Below are 6,267 nucleotides of genomic sequence, written 5' to 3'. Positions count from 1 at the left end.
AATGTATATCGGCTGAATGGACGTCAGTGATTGGTTGAAATTACAGAAATACGACAACTTTAACATGGAATAACTTAGGGATTTCTTTTTTTTTTAAGAAGACTAAGAGAAAAAGATGTTTTATATGACACATTCTACCAGTGTTCCAAGTTTCAAAGTGTTTCGTTAATGAAAAATGTGGCCCCCGTTTTAAAAAAGATCCTTATTATTATTATTATTATTATTATTATTATTATTATTATTATTATTATTAATCTCTGAGTTCAAATTCTGCCGCGGCCGACTTTGCCTTTCATACCCTCGGTGACGATAATAGTCGAGTACTAGTCAAGTACTGGATTCGATGTAATCGACTAACTCTCTTCCCCCAACATTTCTGGCCTTGTGCTTATTGCTGAAGCTAATAATATTATTATTGTTGTTGTTGTCGTTGTTGCCAAAATGACTCTCTGACACTGTTATCTAAAGTGCTATTGCTTTTAAGTTGTAGGTACTTTTTTTTTACGACGGACTCTATTACATTTGTGTGATTTTGCTTTGGTTGCATCTTTTCTGGGCAATGAGCAATGATTATTGTATTTGTTAGTGGAACTTAAATCATCTATTCTGTTGCCTTTAAGATCTCTATGTAGATCGACATAGCTTTAATTAATTAGCGATTCTTGGAATAGTTTATTTATTAATTCAGTTTTGATGCTTCCATGTTTTTGATTGATTATTCAGCTCGGTTTATTAATTAACAACCATAGCGATTGGGGTTTGTAACCTTCCATCATTATTGTTAGGATGCGCTCTTCTCTATCTTTTGCAGATTCTATGAATAACTACAGGGAACTTTGGTTTAATTAGAAATAAACCACATTATTTTTTTCTTTTAAAAAATCTCTTCTATGGTAGCTTAAATTCTTCTTCTTGGTGTTTTAGTACTGTTACAGCTAGCTGTTCTAATTTGATACTTTTTTTTCGATCAAATTTATTTCGTTAATTAAAACTCCCATTTTATGCATTTCTGAAAGGCAATCTTTTCTGGTAGAATACCACCATTTCTTTGCCGTATGATAATATGTGAGATGTTGCTGTGTTTGTATAGGACTGAATTTTTTTTTTTAATGTAACTGTGGATTTGGGGCTTAATTAATGAATGGATTTTTCAGAATGGTGTCATTGTCTTTTTTCTTTTTTTTCTTTTTTTTTACTAAAAAAGTCCCGAATATTTTTCAGTTTGTTATTATCAACACATTGTAAGGTCAATGAACTGGCAGAATCGTTAGCCCAACGGTCATAATGCTTTGCGGCTTTTCTTCCAGTTTTAAGTTCAAATTCCGCCGAAATTAAGTTTTCTCTGAGGGGCAAGATCGATAAAATAAATATTATTTAAACGACTGCCCCTTCCCGACAATTTCAGTCCTTGTGCCTATTGTAAAAAGAAATATTAATACATTGTTCTACTACAGCTACATTCTGTTTTACTCTACTTTTACATTTTTTTGTTCTTGTCTTAATTTTTCTTCTTCGAGTTCACTGAATTTGGTAGAGAATATTTAATTTCGCCTGGTGATGCTGTTAGTTGATGTTTATTAAGTACACCAACTAAAATCATTATTATTAAGCCACACACGAGTCAGTGAATCTTTCTTACTCGTTTATGTGATTTGGTTGCTTTTGAACAATAGTATCAGATATGTGGTAAATGGTCATATTTGGAATATGTTAACCCGATTTGTTTTCAAGTGCTTTGATTTCCCCCAACCTCATAGGTTCTTTTTTTTTTATAGCGTGTTTCCTGTATAGTGATTTAAAACTACTAATTTTCTGCTTGATGAATCAGTTTCCAGATTGTTTGTCAATGTTTTATAGGAATTTGTTGCAAGTACGAATTCAGCTAATTTTTATTTTCTTTATAACGTTATTAAAGGCCAGAGTAATAAATCAGTATACTACTTGGTAACCGATGATAACGAATGACTCACTCTAAGAAAGCGTTTCGCCCAACATATTTGTTGCATTCCCAAACAATTAACCTGAATACATATTAGAGGATGGCTAAGTACAATAAGAAAGTCTAATACAAATACAGAGTGCGACAAAAAAAAGCCTCCCACACTTGTTGCTTCGATTCATATTGGTTTCATATTTTAGCATTTTTCAAATGTCAGTAATATCGGGGGAGTGGTAAATCGATTACATCGACCCCAGTGTTCAACTGGTATTTATTTTATTATACCCAAAAGGATGAAAGCAAAGTTGACATCAGTGGAATTCGAACTCATAACGTAGTGACAGACAATTAGAGATTAACCAAACAAAACAATCAGTAAGGGATAAAAGGAACGAAGCTGCAGCTAAAGAAGATACTACAGAGGAAATAATTATAGACCAACCCAAGTCTGATAAAAATGCAATAATGATTGAAAGTGTAAATGTGACTAATAAGCAAAGTGAAGCACTCTCAACTTCTGGCTGAATGCCTTCCCAGAGAGCCATGAACTGCTAACAAAACTTTACAACAATGTTTTGCAACACCCTAGTATGATTCCCTCTTGGCTAGTTAATGGTGTAACATTCCTACTTCCAAAACAAATGACGAAACAAATGAACTAAAGAATTATAGACCCATAACCTGCTTAACAACAATGTATAAAATGCTAACATCTGTCTTGACTGAATATACCTACAGTTTTTTAATTAGAAACTGACAAATTCCCTAATGAGCAAAAGGATGTAAACGTGGATCCTATGGTTGTAAAAATCAGCTACTCATCAATAAGATGATCTTGGAAGATTGCCACAAACGACACAAAACCTTGTCAATAGCCTGGATAGACTATAAAAAAGCTTTTATTAGTCTACCACATACCTGGATTTAGAAATGTCTCGAAATATATAAAATAGCACCTACTCTGCGAAACTTCTTGTCTGTAAGCATGAGATCATGGAGAACCACACTGACTTTGAACAGTGACAATGAATCTTTCAATACTGGAGATGTAAGAATTTTATGTGGCATTTTCCAGGGTGACTCTTTATCACCACTCCTCTTTTGTCTAGCCTTAATACCTCTCTCGAAATTGCTCGATAATGTACAATACGGTTATAAAATGTTTGATAAAAATATAAATCATCTCATTTACATAGATCATTTAAAGCTCTTTGGGAAAATGACGAACAACTACAGGACTTATTAGCGATTTTTAAACAATTCAGTGATGACATCAGGATGCAATTTGGTCTCGATAAATGTGCAAAAGATACCTTTATCAAAGGAAAAATGACAGAAACATTCCATGTTGATCTTGACCAGCAGAATGTCATAAAGGAGTTAGAACCAGCGGAGAGCTACAAATACCTAGGGGTATTTGAAGGGGACGGAATGAAACATTCAGTGATGAGGGAAAGTATAAGAAAAGAATGTTATTGCAAGGGCAATACTCAAGACAAAGTTGAATGCAAGAAACAGGATCGAAGCGATCAATACTTGAGTCATGCCGGTCGTGACTTACAGTTTCAATATCATTAACTGGTTAATTACTGAAATATGTAACCTTGACAGAAAAATCCAAAACTTGTTGGCAATGCATAGAATGTACCACCCTAAGGCAGATATACAATGACTTTATCTGCCAAGAAAAGAGGGTGGTGCTAAGTTTGTCTCAAAGCATGAAAACAAGAAATCATCATACTAAGTGAATTTCAAATACAACAAATTTTAGAATTAGATGTACTAGAAGCAAGCATAGAAAAAGCTAAGCGTATGAAAACCCGTGCTAAAACTGCTGCCTTAGATATTCTTACTGGTAAATGGCAAGAAAAACCTCTCAATGGCAAATACCTAAAGAGAGATAATAGTACCGATGTTGACAAAGCCCTTAACCATAAATTGTTAGTGTCTTCTGGATTAAAATCAGAAACAGAAGGGTCTATCATGGCAGCCCAAGATCAATGCCTACCTACAAGAAACTACCAGCCAACATATTAAAGAACGGTAGTAGCGCAACATTTCGTGTATGTCAACAACAAAATGAAACCATTAATCATGTCTTTATGTGCAGTCTTCTTGTGCCTACAGAGTATCCCAAAAGGCATGATAGAGCATCACAATATATTCATTGGGTAATTTGCAAAAACCTGGATCTGCCCATTGATAAAATCTGGTGGGAACATGAACCACCTCCAGTTCTAGAAAATGATCGTATCTCACTCCTCTGGAACTTCACCATTCAAACTGACAGAAAGATAGATGCGAATAGACCAGGCATTATATTGAAAGACTTCAGACAAAAATCACGCCTCCTCATTGATATGACTGTCCCTGTCGACATAAATGTATCTGTCAAGAACTACCAAAAACTGAGCAAGTATAAAGATCTGAAATAGAAATTGGCAAAATGTGCGACCTCAAGACTAAAACAATACCTGTTGTCATAGGTGCCCTAGGAATTATAGCAAAAGGGGCTGAATGCTACCTAGCTCAGATACCGGGAAACCCCAAAATGGTAGAAATTCAAAAGATAGTACTCATGGGAACTGCCCATATCCTACGTAAAATACTGTCTTCCTAATCTCAAATTTTAAAACAAACTCATAATTTTCTTATGTTTTCTTAAACATTCTCTAGAACAATACTACGTGCAAAACCAAATATATGACACCCTAGGCATAACACCAGTATGAACTTCTAATTTTTTGTCTCTTGAGATCAATGGGTGTGACTTGGAGCCAACTTGTACAAATACAAAGCAAAAGTCAAACATATAAGAAGAAGAAGAAGAAGAAGAAGAAGAAGAAGAAGAAGAAGAAGAAGAAGAAGAAGAAGAAGAAGAAGAAGAAGAAGAAGAAGAAGAAGAAGAACAACAACAACAACAACAACAACAACAACAACAACAACAACAACAGTACCAACAACAATGAGTTGTATAATAAAAACATTAGAACTATATACACCTTGGTGAACTTGAGTACGTCTATGTCTGCACGCATATATGTGTTTACATGAGAGTGTGTATTTAGTGTGTGTGGTTATATATGGGCATATGAGTATATACATGTGAATCAATTTGGTGTCATAAGGTTAAACCACAATTTTGTCTAAAGATATTTTTATCTGAAACGTGCGTCCGCAGATGACAAAGGAAAATATTTTCGCAAATGCTATACAGAATACTAAACTTCAGTTAGATTTGAATTATACATGAGCCAATAAATAATTACTTCTTCCCCAGAAAGAAAGAAAAATCGTATTCTATGAAATAGTAGTAAAGGAAATATTATAGATATGTATATATATATATATATATATATATATATATATATATATACACGCACACACACACACATATATATATATATGTATATATATATATCGAGCGAATGATATCTAATTTCACTTTGTATAGTTATAAAGTGAAATTATTTGTTTTGATTATTTTACTTTGAAACTATTTTGGTGGAAAGTGTTATGGGTATCGTTGAAAACATCATTAAACTTAAGAACACTCGTAATGAAATAGAACTTTATTACACTAGACATTACTATATTAAATGTAGAACTTTGTATGATAACATAGCCGGAATGCTTAGAATTAATAATGCTGCTCGTACTAATAACACTGTAGAAGTATGACATGGAAGATTTAAAGATACCCTGTACTTCTTAGAACAAATTCTAATTTATTATGCCTTAGATGCTTTCAAAACGCGAGCAGGTAACAAAAACCTGAATTACTCAGCTATTTCGTTTAAGATATTGCAGAAGTTTCAAGTCTGTAGTCATTTCTTCCTTTATTATGATAGTCGCTACTGAAGTTGGAAGAAGGGAACCTAAAGACTATATATATAGAAATGCCATTAATCTTGGATATTAAACACTTATTAGAGACTAGTTTCATATAAGCATAGCATTTGGTAACATGTCTTGCTTTTTACACTGTTAATCCAAAGATCTATTTAGTCCAAAGTCACTTAGGCTAAAATGTTATTAGGCGTAAGTCTCCCAGACCAAATTTTTAAAACCTAAATGTTATGAGATAACAGTCTTTAGATTAAAGTGTTTTAGAACAAAAATGGACAAAACTGTTTTATAACAGTTTGCACGTGTGTGTCAGTATGCGCGTGGTCGATTTTCTGTCTCAAACGTCTTATCGACCGTCGTTAAAAATGGCCAGCTAAAGCAGTTTCCCAAGTTATACTATCTCGTTTCATGTGTCTATATATATATAAATGTGCGCGCACGAGTGTGTGCAAATATTAATATGAATATATATATATATA

Source organism: Octopus bimaculoides, chromosome 7 (genome assembly GCF_001194135.2).
Source record: "Octopus bimaculoides isolate UCB-OBI-ISO-001 chromosome 7, ASM119413v2, whole genome shotgun sequence".
Taxonomy (NCBI): Eukaryota; Metazoa; Mollusca; class Cephalopoda; order Octopoda; family Octopodidae; genus Octopus; species Octopus bimaculoides.
This window is presented reverse-complemented; position numbering follows the sequence as displayed.